The following is a 15,241-nucleotide window of genomic DNA, read 5'->3' as shown; positions in this document are numbered from 1 at the left end:
TCTGAACTAAAAGTTATGATCAAAACACTGAGACATATGCAGAATCCAAATTTGAACCCAATCCTATTTTGACTCTTAGTGGAGAAATTTCAATTTAATCATTCAGTTGATTTGATTAAACTTAACTACATCATATAGATATTCTATTATGATTGGTTAAGCTTAAACATATCTTCTAGGTCTTCTCAAAGTGTGCTTTAAGCCCAAAATCAATGGAATTAATTGCATCTTTATTTAAAACCTGAAAACATTAAAACAATACAAAATCAAACAAATAACAATGCTAAGGAATTAACATATGCAAGTTAAAGGGCTGGTGAACTCATTCTTTCACCTATGCGAATGTGGATACCACCACAACTGTGTAGATGATATTCCAGTGATTGCAGGTATTCTTGAGACGGACGATGACCCGGTAGCTTTCTATTTGGGTTACTACGATTGAAGCCCGTAGCGACAGTTGTAGTTGGATAAGACTATGGTGTCCTTATTTTGAGTACTTTTGTATATGGCTTATGACGTATGCGTCACTTATTATTTTGTATAAGCCATTTTTTTGTAATTGTTATATGTAGTTGAGCCTTAAACAGATGGACTTGTGTTATGGCTCACTTTTGTAAAGATAACAAGTTTATTTATAGTTATGCTTTTCTGCTATGTTTGATGGTATCATGATTTATTCCGCTGTAGATGTAACTCTGTATATCAGGTGCATGTTATGGGGCATGTGCCTATGTTAGCTTTGCGACATATCGTCGTGTCACTGTAAAGACTCGTTTTACGTTTTGTATGAAAATAGAGAAATGATCTATACACTCATTTCTCACAAACAGCCCCACAACAAGCTAGCTGACGTGGCTGGTAATATTTTATTATTTTTTTTTGTTTTCTTTTTGTAAAAAAATAATAAAATATTATCAGTCACGTCAGCTTGTTGTGAGACTATTGTAAGAAATGAGTGTAAGGATCATTTCTCATAAAAATAATAAAATAAAATAAAAACGGGTCTTCACATGAAAACAGAAGTTACAAAGATATCATTATCTTGTTATGGTAAATAATATGCAAGACCTAAGCGTGGTTATATTCTAAGCCGGCCGGTTGATGGGTTTTTTTTTTTTGTTTTTTTGTCCTGATTAAATAATATGCAAGGCCAATTCCATTTCTTAACTTTGTAAGTCAATGACGGTAGGAAAGAGACTGAAGACTCAGTCCTTTGGGAATTTCATGCTAAAACCAATTGTTCGGAAAGGAAATGAAAAGTGGAGAAAAGAGAAGTTACAAGAGAGATATCATTATCTTGTAATGGATTTCATCACTCTGTTTTTTGTTGTCTCTGTATTCTTTACTGCTTCAGCTCAACGAATGGAGTCTAATGTGAGCCGAGGCTCTTCTCTAACACCCACCACAAACTCTACGTGGTTGTCAAATTCTAGTCTCTATGCCTTTGGATTTTACAAGCAAGGCAATGGCTACTCTGTTGATATTTTTATTGCTACCGCTGGAATTCCCGACAAGACTGTAGTCTAGACTGCAAACCGTGATGACCCACCAGTCTAGCAATGCTATCTTGCGTTTCGCAAGCGATGGCAGGCTTGTCCTTGAATTGGCACAAGACCAGGTTGCCGTCGTAGCTGATTCTTCTGGGTCTGCTTCGGCTTCCATGCTTAACTCGGGCAATTTTGTCATCTACAATTCCGATCAAAAAATAATATGGCAGAGTTTTGAGTACCCGACTGATACAATTTTACCCAGTCAACTTCTCTTAGCAGGTCATGAGCTGATTTCTAGTATTTCAGACACTCAACACTCAACACTCAACGGGTATCTTCCGTCTGAAGATGCAAACTGATGGAAACCTTGTTCAGTACCCGGTGAATACTCCAGACATAGCAACATATGCTTACTTTGCTACTGGGATAGGTGGCTTTGCAGATAACGTGACGCTAAACATGGATGCTGATGGCCATCTCTACTTGCTAAACGCTACTAGTTTCAACATTGGGAATCTAACGAATGGAGGATATCCTACAGCAGAAACTGTTTACCTCGCGAGACTTGATGCTGATGGGATATTCAGGCTGTACTCACATGATCTGATACTGAACGAAAACTGGTCAATTGCATGGTCATCTTCAAATGATCTGTGCAATGCTAAGGGTGTTAGCGGATTAAATGGTCTTTGCACTTTAAATGATCTAAAGGCTGAATGTTTATGTCTTACGGGATTCGAAATGGTACAACAGGGCAACTGGACTGCCGGCTGCCAGAGGAATTTCACTGCAGAAAGTTGCAAAATCAAACTCATGCAAGAAGTGCCTCACACCATATGGGAAGATGTTTCATATTCTGCCTTGACAGTGCCATTCAAAGATTCTTGCAAACAAGCCTGTTTGGAGGACTGTAACTGTGAAGCTGCGCTATTCAAAGACAGGACGTGCCCAAAAAAAAGGCTTCCGTTGAGATACGGGAGAAGGCAACCGAGTGACTCGGACATAGCTTTCATCAAGGTAAGAATGTCTACACCCACCACTCCAAACGGAAATATGCGGAAAGAAAACAAGCAAGAGGAGTGGACATCCTAATTATTTGTGCTTCATTTGTTGCTTTCGGATGCATGATGTTGACAATTTCCGGAATTGGGTTTTATAAAAGTCATTTCCGGTATAGAAAACTCTCTTGTGATGGAATTGTTGAACTTAGTGATGATTTTGCCCCACGATCGTTCACTTATTCAGAACTTGAGAAAGTGACGGATGGTTTTAGGGAAGAGGTTGGTAGAGGATCATTTGGGGCAGTTTATAAAGGGGCAATATTGAATGGCCAGAAGTTTGTAGCTATCAAAAGACTGGAGAAAGTGTTGGCAGAAGGGGAAAGAGAGTTTCAGACAGAGACGAAAGTTATTGGGAGAACGCATCACAGAAACCTTGTTCGTCTGATTGGGTATTGCCATGACGGAATTCATAGGCTTTTGGTTTATGAGTACATGAGCAACGGGTCACTTGCAGATGCACCATTCACACCAGAAAAACGACCTTGTTGAGATGAAAGAATGGGGATTGCTCGCAACATAGCAAGGGGAATTCTTTATCTCTATGAAGAGTGTGACCAACAGATCATTCACTGTGATATAAAACCTCAAAACATCCTTATAGATGAGCACAAATGTGCAAAAATCTCAGACTTTGGATTAGCAAAGCTCCTGAGGCAAGACCAGACCAAAACCTTTACCGGCATTAGAGGGACAAGGGGGTATGCTGCTCCAGAGTGGCCCCAAAAACTGCCCATCACAGTGAAAGCAGATGTTTACAGTTACGGTATTGTGCTATTGGAGATCATATGTTGTCGAAAGTGTGTGGACTGAAATCTACCAGAGAAAGAAGCTGTTATTGAAGAATGGGCCTACCATTGTTTTGAAGCTGGCGACCTTGCTAAATTACTTGGGGATGAAGAGGTTGACCAAAAACAAGTGGAGAGAATGGTTAAACTGGGACTTTGGTGCGTTCAGTATGAACCATCACTCCGGCTGTCAATGAAGAATGTTCTACTTATGTTGGAAGAGATTGTTGATATTCCAATCCCTCCTAGGTCTGACTCTTTCCTAAATGCAATATAGGCTCTCAAGTGATTGGGCCTCGTAATTTGTATAACAAGGGTTGTTAAGTTCCTGTAAGCTTTTTTCTTTTGGATGAATAAGTGTCTCTATGATTTACATTCAAATGATGCGTGTGTACGTATCTCGTCAATGCTCTATTTTTTTGATAACTCCCTTGGTCCTATAATAAGATTGTTGTTTTGTTTGGTTAACTTTGATACAAACCTTAAGTAGAATTTACCATTGAAAATCGGTTTGTAAGGGTTGGGTGCCCACGAGTTTAAATATACATAGTTAAAACTATACTTAACCCACGTGAGACACTTAAAATTATAACAAACTTTTACTAAGTTGCTGGAGAATTGTATTATTTGTTAGTGTAATGACCTAGAGAAAAGAACAACCCACATCTACGCTATCACCCCAAATGGACTAGTCAATTTATAACTTCCCTAGAATTATTTATAAAGCCCAATTTCATCAATTAAATAAGTAATGTAAGATTCAGTACCAATGAGTGGCTTTATAAACCGCTCACTCTATGCAGACTACTCATTTTTCCAATATAGACCAAGATGTTACAATTGGTATAGGAGAGTTGAAGTTGATACTGTAGAGAGATTGTTGTTTTGTTTCGTTAACTTCTACTAAGTTACTGGAGAGTAAACCTTGTGCATGAATTGAAATTCTTTTTAAGTTGTCAAATATTTGTTTTACTCGTTCTACAAATTTAAATGCCACTACCAAAAAAAAAAAAAGGGATTTTTTAACGTGTCTACAGTAATCCACCTTTTACCACGTCACTAATTAGTAATGTGCCACATTCCACACGTCAATAAATTGCAATGTGTCAAAGATTGCCACATTGCTAAATTTAACGTCAATTTCATTTAAAAAAAATATATTGAAATTAAATTCATTAGTAACGTGGCAAATTTTCACACGTCAATACTTATTGACATGTTATTATTTCACACATCAAAAACTAATTAATTAATAATATTCATTATGTGTTTAAAAAAAAATATTAATGACATGTCATATGTGGCACGTCAAGAAATTCTTGATATGTCACTATTGGCATGTCAAGACACAACTTTTGATCACCTTGCTCACGTGACAAGTTATATATATTTATATATTTTTATATATATATATATATATATATATATATTTAAAAAAAAAAAACAAAAACAAAAACCAAAAACCCTAAAGTCGTTCCCCCAAATATTTCCCCTCCCTCTCTCTCTCTCGCTCAAATATTCCCCCCTAAAATCGCCGCCCCCTCTCTCTCTCTCTTTCCCACTCGCTCGCTTGCCAGTGGCAGCCCTTCCCTCTCCCCCAAATATTCCCCCCCCCCCCCCCCCCATCTGAAATTGCCGCCCCCTCTCTCTCTCCCTCTCACTTTCTCGTCAATCGTCCCTGTCCCTCTCGTCGTTGAACCGGCAAAGTTGGTTCTTTCTCAACGGTCAACCACCCTCTATCGGGCCATCCTTCACCGACGTTTTGTCTCCAGCCTCTATTTGTACTCTCTCTCTCTCTCTCTCTTTCTGCATCAGCCTGAGAAATCTCTCGTTCTTTTCATGCCTTACTATTTCTCAGGTTTTGCTTAATTTGGCTGATGTTAATTTTGAGTATTTGGAAACATTTGAACTTAAATCAACATATACATGGGTTCTTGCATTCTGATATTTTCCTCTTCATAGTCTTTATTTGTGATGGACAGCATGATGGTGATACTTTACCCATTTTTGTTTTCCTAGTTGATGCCTCTAAATCAATTTTATTTTGAGTTTCGACATTATGTGGAATCAAGATGGGGGAAGATAGACCAAAGGTCAGGGGAAGGGGGGTTGTTGAAGGAATAAGAGCAGACAGAGAAAGTACAAACAGACCTCGCTGGAGATGGATTCTGCCACTGGAGACAAAGAACACCCAAAAGAGGTTGCTGTCAAAAAATTTGGGGAGAGTTTTAGCACGGGGGAAAAAGAGGGGAGAGTTTCAACTAACTTTGGGGATTTTTTATCACGTCAAAAATGCAAATTTTGCCATGTCAAAAATTTCTAACGTGTTAAAAATACACATCAAAAAATCATTTTTGACATGCTAGTGTTTGCCACATCACACATTTCTAACGTGTTAAACATTAGCACGTAAAAAAATCCCCAATTTTGACACCCTTTTTCTTAATGTTGGACACACGTCAATAATGACATGTCACTAAACTTTAATGACGTGTCAGGCCTCCTGACATGTCAAAAACGGTTGGTCATGAAATTTGTGACAACCCTTTTTTTATTTTTTTTATTTTTTTATTTTTTATTTATTTTTATTTTTTTATGTTTAGACAAACATAAAACAAGTCGTCACAATGGCACAACTATTTGTCGCTCAGCCAACATATGACACATGTCCCATAACGTGTACATGATAATCAAAGTTATATCTAACAGCGAAAAACATAATGACACCATTATAATTTCAGCGGAATAGCACATCTAAAACATAACCTATTAATTATACAAAAGAGCCATACACATATCTTTTAAGGCTTAATATCATTACATCATATAACAAAAGAATGGCTTATACAAAAGAATACATGACACCCACGTCACAAGCTATATACAAAATATACCAAAATGAGAGGACACCATAGGCCATCCCATTACAACTGTCGCTGCGGGCCTCAGTCGTAATATTCCAGATAATACGCTATTAGATCGTCATCTAATTCTGGAGTACCTACAGCCAAATGAGCAGCATCTATATGGTTGTAGGAGTAGTCACATCCGTATAGGTGGAATTATGAACCCACCGTATTAGCATAAATAAATACACTAAGACCTCAAATGTATACTATTCACTGAGTTTTCACAAAGATTCAACTTTTCATTTTTAGTCATGTGTACACTATAATTTTATAAACTTTTGTTTGGAAACCCCCATAACTGATATAACAAACATCGACTAATATAAAAAATTTAAACATACTAGGCAGCTAAGATTATACATAGAAGTTTCATTGTTGGAAACTACATACATCATCACCTATTATATTACTTTTGATTCAATGAGACTTAGAAAACAATGGCATTTAAATCATGCAACCATCTGATAGAAATATACATAATATCTTTCCCATTGAGACCTTATGCATACTAGTACGTCTATCAAAACTACTCATAGTATAAAAACATCACTCATAAAAACAATGCTATATATGCTCATGCTCATTGTTTTATGCCTTGAGAATTTAACTCAAGTATAGTGCTTCAAGGGAATCTAACCCAAGTAGGCATCTCATGGGAATCTAACCCCTGGTCGAGGACCTCAAGGGAATCTAATTCAAGTAGGCACTTCATGGGAATCTAACCCATGGTCGAGGACCTCAAGGGAATCTAACCTAAGTAAGTACCTTGTGAATACCTCAAGAGAATTTAACCCAAGTAGGCACCTCATGGGAATCTAACCCATATATAATTTCCTGTGGGCTATGAACTTCACTTCGATGCACATTCAGCGTTCATATGCTTATACCTCATGCCTTAAATCAATACATTTTATTTCATGAATCATGCTTTTAACACATGCTTTCTTTATAAAATATAAACAGTTCAATATGTCATTTCTTAAACAATTTGCATAACTTAAATCTCCAACCGCATCAAGCATCAAATACATACATTTAATTCCCAACCACAGTAGGCAGTCAAACATTTAAATCATAATTCAAATCACACTTTTCATTCATGCAACAATTCTCATAAACATCATTGCGATATTTTAACATAATTGAAATTACTCAAATCATCTAAAACATGTATTTCAACATACAGTCGCTTCGGATTTATAAAATACATATATTTTGCAATACTATAATACACGAAAATAGTAGTTTCTCAGTGAGTAGAATACTCACCTTGGCTACACGAATTTGGCTCAACTAGGTTTCTTATATTATCCCTTGCAATGTGCTACTGTAAAATTACATGTTGCACATTATTAACATTTTTCTAATATTGGACTCATTTTTAGCTCTTAAATTGTCCCAAAAACTAACCCATGAAAACCCATAGAATTTTTTAGGGTTCCAAACACACACACACACACACCCATAAACTTTATTTACTAATTTAACCACAACCCTACTAACCCAAAACACTAGTTTAGGGTTAGACACTATCTAAACCAAAATAATACTAATCCAAATTATTTGTTTAGGGTTAGGTATTAAAAATCATGAAAATTATATTGGACTTCTAATTAACAGTGAGTGTGAGCAGTGTGCAACAAAATATTAAATGCGGAATTAAAGGAGACAAATATTTTGTTGGCGAAATGGAAACTCAATTAAGAGAAAAACCACTCCGGGGCAGCTAAACCCAGGATATCCATTATTCAGAAGACAAAGCTAGTTACAAGATAGTAGCACTCACATACCCCTGATGCAGTAGTCGTACCTTAAACTTTGACGTGTAATCCAACACGAACGCCTCCCAACCAGGTCTCCTACCTGAAGGGGTCTTCAATGGAATCCTTTACCTTAGATTATGGTAACAGATAAAGTTTGTGTTACATGATAATTCGGCCTCTCCTAGGCATTGAGGCCTAGGACTAAGTAATGTTGGATGAACATCAATCTCATGCCCGTAGTAAGATTCGAAGCTCAGCTCTAGTTCTCTGCGTTATTCATGTTCTTCAAGAACTAGATGTTCTTGAAGATCTTGATGTTCTTGAAGAACTAGAAGGTCTTGAAGAATTGATTCCTCCATTAGATCTTCTCTTAGATGACTAAACATGACTATGAGTGTGATCTCACACAATTTTTCTGAAGAACTAGAGAAAATACTAGAAGCAAAACCCAGATAGAAATTTTCTCTCTCGGCTGTGTATTACTCTTGTGAGGAGTGAAGTTGTTATTTGCTTTTCAATGACACCTCTATTTATAGATTTGGGGATTCTTGGAGAGGAAGGAAATGAGAGCATAAGAATACAAGTGGGCCTAAGATTACAAATCCTAGTTCTACACTAAAACCGGCCAAGGGAGTAAAAAGACCTCCCTTGCCCTTCTAGATACACGGTCATGGAGAGAAATTTTCCCCATGTGCCTCTAGGTCTAGGGTTTTATCCCTAGACCATATCCTTTAGCCTATATATGCATGGGCTTGGGTTTTATCCTTTAAGCCCACTGCTCCTCAATTTCTACTTAAGCTAGTAGGATTAAGGGTCTATTTGAGAATGCATTTGAAGAGCCGAAAAGTGCATTTACACGCGAAAAGTCCATTGGAAGGAAAAAGTGAGCATTTGAAAAAAAAAAAAAAAAAAAAAAACAGAAGAAGAAGAAGAAAAAAAGTGCTTCTGAGTGTCAAAAAGCCCAAAATGACATTTTGCCAAAAGCTTGAAAATTTAGCTTTATGTCAACTGCATTTTTAAATGAAAATGCGTGACGCAGTTTTGGTTAATGAAAATCTCACAGTGCCTAAAATATCCATATAAATTTAACATAAATACAACAATACTAGTGTATATACATATTTTCCTACGCGCTTTCTCCGCTTCTATGAATTTGAGAGCTATGAATTGGGAGTTGTAGAGAGTCTCACTGTTTATCATAGCCGTGAATTTGAGAACTAGAGTGACAATCACTGTGGTAACTCCAACTTCTCTTTCAACATTGTTTGGGGATTTTGTTCTTTTGCTGGGTTTTGGGGTTTAGATAGAGAGAGATTAATCGAATTAAACATTGAAAGTGTAATCAAATCTTGAAGAAGAAGGAAGAAGGGAGATTTGAGATAAACAAAATGACATGTTTATAGAGAAGTGAACAAGGTTGAGAGAGGGAGAGAGAGAGAGAGTGAGAGGAGGGGGGTTTTGTAAAGGCTTAAGAGCACCCTTCTTAAAAATGGTCTTTTATGGCGAATTGGAGACGGTTCCCAAGTTAAAATTCTGAGGGACAAATGGATTCCAAATACACATTCTCATAAAATCCAAGTTCATTTACAGAGTATACAGCCAGCAGCAAAAGTAAGTGAATTGATCAACTAGGACATTAACTGGTTGAACGTACCTCTCACAAAGCAACTATTTCCAGCCGACCTTGTTGAGCACATTTACAATATTGCTATTAGCCCCAGGATGATACATGACAAGTTGATTTGGGCGAGTACTACAACTAGATAGTTTACTGTACGGAGTGTCTACCATCTTGGGATTGATCGTCGAGCTAGTAGTCATGGCAGCAGTTCGGATTTGGCTTCAAATACACCCTTGTGGAGCTCCCTTTGGCAGCTTCAAATACCACGCATGGTCATCCTTTTTCTCTGGAGGGCTTGCAATGAGATACTGCATACAAAGAGAACCTATGTCGACGTCGCATAGTTGATGATCCTCTCCACCCTATGTGTGGGATGGAGGCCGAATCAACTGTCCATGCCATTTGGAATTGTCCAGCAGCCCAGGTTTTGAATGAATGTCCCGCTCATATTGAAAAATGTATTGTAATGGAGGGAGGTTTTTTGGCTTTATTTGGAAGTTTGAGTTCCCGGTTGGAGAAGGAGGAAGTCGAATTGTTAGTAATGGTAGCCCAAAGAATTTGGTTTCGACGGAATAGAAAGGTTTTTGAAGGTGAGCTTGTACCCCCCAACTGTTTGGTGAAATGTGCAATGGAAGCTCTTGATGATTTCAGGAAAGCTAACACTTAAATTCTTCCAAATCCCAACATTCTATTTCTTCCCCTGCTCTGTGGTTACATTTGTCTCTAGGTACCATCAAATTAAACTGGGACTCATATTTAGATAGTGGAAAGAAACTAATGGGTGTGGGCGTAATTTCCTGAGACTCAGAAGGCAAAGTTTTGGCTTCTATGTTCTCTGTTCAACAATATATTTCTGATCCAGCAGTTGCAGAAGCATATGGGGCTCAGCAAGCTGTGGAGTTTGGTCAATTTCTAGGCTTACAATCGGTGATTTTGGAAGGGGATGCACTTGAGATCATTACAGCTTTGGGTCGTCTTGAGGATGAAGCTGGTAAGTATGGCAATTTGATTATGGACGCTAGAAGACTGTTTAGGGCGTTTTTGTCATGGGATATTAGCCATGTTAGGCGTGACGACAATATGGTGGCCCACACTCTTGTTAAGTTTGCTGTTTCTTATGAGCAAACCAAAGTGTGGTTTGAGTCTTACCGACATGTTTCTTGTTTCTTGGGACTTGTAAATTCTTAGCCGACACCATATGGTTACCCACAGAGGCGAGTCGGTGAAAGATTGGAAGAGCTACAAACCACAAAGACTCAGATGGTTACCCACAGGGGCGAGTTGCTCTCAGTTCCTTGACGCCTCCACCAGAGGTTACCCAATCGATTATTTTTACCAAAACCTCCAAAATCCACAGCATATAGAGAGGAAAATTCAAAGAGAGCTATAAGAGGATCAGAAATCAAAGGGAGAGTGAGATTCTTACCTTCAAATATAGCCCACAATTTCTTGTTTTTGCCTTCAATTTCTCACAACCACAAATTCTCTCTCCTATTTTCTAGTCTGTAACTCTCGTTTTTTCTTGGTGCTCCCTCTCAATTGACAGAGAAATGGGTTTCTTCAATTTCTCATAGCCTAGAAGGAAAAACCCAAAATCATATAAAAAATAGAAGGCATTTACCTCTAGAAATGTTCCACTGCATTGAAGAGAGAGTGAGAGCCAGAGAGGGAGGTGGCGCGAAAGAGAGAAAAGTGAAAACTAGAGGGAGAGAAATAAGCATAAAAAATGAGTAGCGAAAGCTTTTGGTTCACAATATTTGGAGAAGAAATCTGACAGAAACTAGAATAGTGAAGGAAAAGAGAGCTTGATAGACTGCAGTTTTTGTGAAATTTCTACAAATTTTGGTGAAAGTTGTGTTTTGTCGAGCTTGATGTGAACGCTGTGTGTAAGGAAGAGGAAAACAAATAAAAATAGTCAAGAGTAGAAAGAACAAAAAAAAAAAAAAAATCAAATAAAAAGTAAAGATGTGGACGAAGATTTCTGGACATAGAGGCGTAAAGGCGTAAAGGCGTAAAGAGAGTGTTTGGAAAACATTTCCAACTCTCTCTATTTTTTTTCACTTCTTTAAAAAAAGTCAAATTCAAAACATTCTCTACTTTTTTACTTTTTAAATAACATTAATAATTTTTTATTACTATTTAAATAAAAAAACTCATTACAAAACAAAACTTTTTTACTTTTCTATAAAACAATTTCAAACTTTTATATACTTTATATCACATCAATCACTTTTTATTAGTAGTCAAACTTTTTACTACAAAAATTCTACAATCACAAATGTTTGCCAAACACAACCAATAATTGTGGTTCCATTGAGTTGTGTATAGGAATAAAGAAGTACAAAAATTAATGAACAAATAAAAAGTAAAGATTTGACAGAAAGCTTCGTATATTGCTATCTACTAAAAATACTGTTGACTGACCTGTGACCTACCATTGTTGATATTGCTATCTACTAAACAATTAAATTTTAAATACTTGTTTGTCTTTTATATCAAAAATTAATTATGTGTAATACCCAAGAAAATCACATGCCTTGTTATTAATTCATTAATACGAACTTACACATATGCATGCCTAGATATATATATACAAGCATCCGATAGAAGAGAAGAACTTGAAGTATGAAACCTGTCAAGATCGGTCGATCACTATATTAATCGATTGAGCCTGCATCTGTCCGGACGACTCAATAGCATGTCCGGACGCCGTCCAGTGTTTGATTAGCTATGGGATTTCTTTCCACAACACAGATATGGGAAGACAGCTGCAACTGTTCGGACGATGTGTGTTCCCGTCCGGACGCACTCATTCATAAGGCAACTCGTGTATTCAAAATCCAAACATCCGGACATTAGTCTTCATGGTCCGAATGCTCAAGCTTCATATATGGAAATTGCGTGGAGCTAAAGTGAGACCGTCCGGACGTGGCTCAATTCAAGAAAGAATTTCAGCGAAATTTGAAAAGTTGATCGCACAGTTGTCCGTCCGGACGCCTTATGTCTACTGTCCGGACGGCGCCTAGGTATTTCAAGCCATACACTCATTTGAACCTATAGCCTATAAATAAAGGCCCCTAGGCTTGAGAATTGTAAGAATTCGGTATTGAACTTCGTAGTTCTTAGAGAGTTATATTTTAGAGTTATTGTACTGAGTTAGTCTCTCTCAAGCCATTGCCAAGTGCTGTTGCTGTGCTGAACTGAAGTCTATCTTAGGGGTTGACCCTAAGGTAAAAGATTCCATTGAAGACCCCTTCAAGTAGGTGACTTGGTTGAGAGGTGTTCGGGTTGGGGTACACGTCAGAGTTCAAGGTACAACCATTGCATAAGGTTATGTGAGTGCTACTGTTTTGTAACTAGCTTTGTCTTCTGAATAGTAGATGTCCTGGGTTTGGTTGCCCAGAGTGGTTTTTCTCTTAACTGAGTTTCCACTTCGTCAACAAAATATCTGTCTCTTTTAATTCTGTATTTTGATATTTTGTTACACACTATTGCACACACTTGTTAAAATTAGAAGTCTATTTAATTTTCAATTGGTATCAGTTCTTGGTACATTATGTTTAAGATTCAATTCTTGAGTGTTATCTTTTCTATTGACTTCTAGTTTTTATTTCAAATGTCTCTGAATCTTAATAATATTCCTGCCTTTGATGGTACGAACTATGGCTACTGGAAAGCTCGTACGCGATTCTTTTTAAAATCTATTGATTGTTTGAAAATTGTTGAAACTGGTTGAACTAAGCCAGCAGATGCAACTCCCGAAGCATTCACTAAGAAAAATGGATGACTTACCAATGACAAAGCCCTCCATGCTCTATGTCAGGTACTTTCACCATTTGAATTTGCAAGAATCTCATACTATGACTCTGCTAAAAAAGCACGACAAATCTTAGAAACAACATATGAAGGCACCAAACTTGTTAAATCTGCCAAACATCAATTGTTGTTTATAGATTTGAAGAAATTAAGATGTTAGAAGATGAGACATTCAGAGAGTTTTACTCCAAAATGAGCGACCTAAGAAACTCAATGGAGAGTCTTGGGAAACCTATCTCGAATGTAAAACTCATTTGTGAAATTCTAAGATCTTTGCCTGAGCGTTTCAAGATCAAGGTGACCGCCATAGAAGAAAGCAAAGACTTGGAAGAAATGAAGATTGAAGAGTTGGTGGGATCTTTCCAAACTTATAAGCTATCCCTGCCCCGGGTCAAAAAGGTGAATACTATTGCCCTGAAAGCTTCCAAAAAGAAGGTCAAAGTCTCATCTGGAGACGACTCTAAGGATGAAGAAAAAGCTGTGGCTATGCTGGCCAAGAATTTCGGAAGATTGATGAGAAATGATCGGTTCAAGAAGAAGTTTTCTGAAAGAATGAAGAAGGCCCCCAGAGAGTCTGAACCTGAGGAAGCTGAGAAGAAAGATCCCAAAGGCCCAAGATGTTTTGAATGCTCAGGGTTTGGGCATAGATGGGCTGACTGTGGAAACCTCAAACAGGGCAAGGGGAAGGCTTACAATGTGACTCTCAGTGATGAGTTTGAAGAAGAAGAAGCTCCTGAGCAAGAGAAGTTTCTAGCCTTTGTGGCTCCACTTGTAGAAGAGGAGGATTCTTACTACTCAGAGCACAATGATGAAGATGGAGAAGAACTCAAGGAGGCTTATAAAATCCTCCATGTAGAGTTTGAGAAACAGAGGGAGGCTCACAAGTAGCACATTCATGAGCTGAACAGTTTACAAACAGAGAAAAGCTCACTACTGCTCAAGATACAGGGGCTAGAGGAGAAGCTTCTGGAGACACAACTACAGTTGGAGAGGGTCATCGATGAGAAGATGACTCATATGCTGTCAATCCAGAAAAAAGCCCAACAGACAAGACTTGACTCGGGTATGTAGCTTCTTCCTCTAACACTCCTACTTCTAGGACTGTCTTTGTTATGCCCACAGTCCCCAAGCCTCCAACCACTATCAAGGATAAAGGGAAGGACAAAATCAATGGAGATGTTTTAGTCACTCAGAAACCTTCCTACCATCAGAAAATCTCCTATATGCCATCACTGTGGGTTAAGCGGGCATGTTCGACCTCAGTGTTCCCTCCTCAAGGCTTAGAGGGCAAAGGTTAAGAAAGAGGTGCCTAGACAAGCAAATTTCGGCACAAGTCCTCTGGCCCAGTACCAAACCCCATAGTATCATGCCCCACGGTGCCCGGCTCCACAGCATCAACTGCCTCAGCAGAGATTTGTTCCTGCCAATCATAGTGGCAAATCCAAGGCCAACAAATCCAGGTACTTTAAAAAGCCGCATAAGGTGGAGCATGATCAATACTGCATGGAGCTACCTATTTGGATGCAAAGCATGATGCAGTGGATGGATCAACAGATGAAATCTTACCAATAACTACCCACAGGAAAGCAGGCTTAGGTCAGGAAGAAGGAAGACATTCACCTCTTGAAAGGGAATAGACTCACCTAGTCAGTGAAGGTATTCATGCCTAGGATTTGGTTCCTAATCCTAAGGCATCAGGTTTAATTGCATTGCTTATTCTTCCACTGTTATATCTTATGTTGCTTTGCAATTAGGAACCACAGTTATTTGCCCCCTATTTCTCATGAGAGAAT

At 38.0% G+C, this 15,241-nt stretch overlaps 1 pseudogene; it reads left to right on the top strand.

Moving 5' to 3' along the window:
* Positions 1-1,182: 1,182 nt before the first annotated feature.
* On the top strand, positions 1,183-3,616 carry LOC133856749 (G-type lectin S-receptor-like serine/threonine-protein kinase LECRK3; annotated as a pseudogene).
* Positions 3,617-15,241: the final 11,625 nt, after the last annotated feature.

This window comes from Alnus glutinosa, chromosome 14, assembly GCF_958979055.1.
Source record: "Alnus glutinosa chromosome 14, dhAlnGlut1.1, whole genome shotgun sequence".
In the NCBI taxonomy this organism is placed as follows: domain Eukaryota; kingdom Viridiplantae; phylum Streptophyta; class Magnoliopsida; order Fagales; family Betulaceae; genus Alnus; species Alnus glutinosa.
Note: the sequence above shows the minus strand (reverse complement) of the source record. Positions and strands in the feature narration are given on the sequence as shown.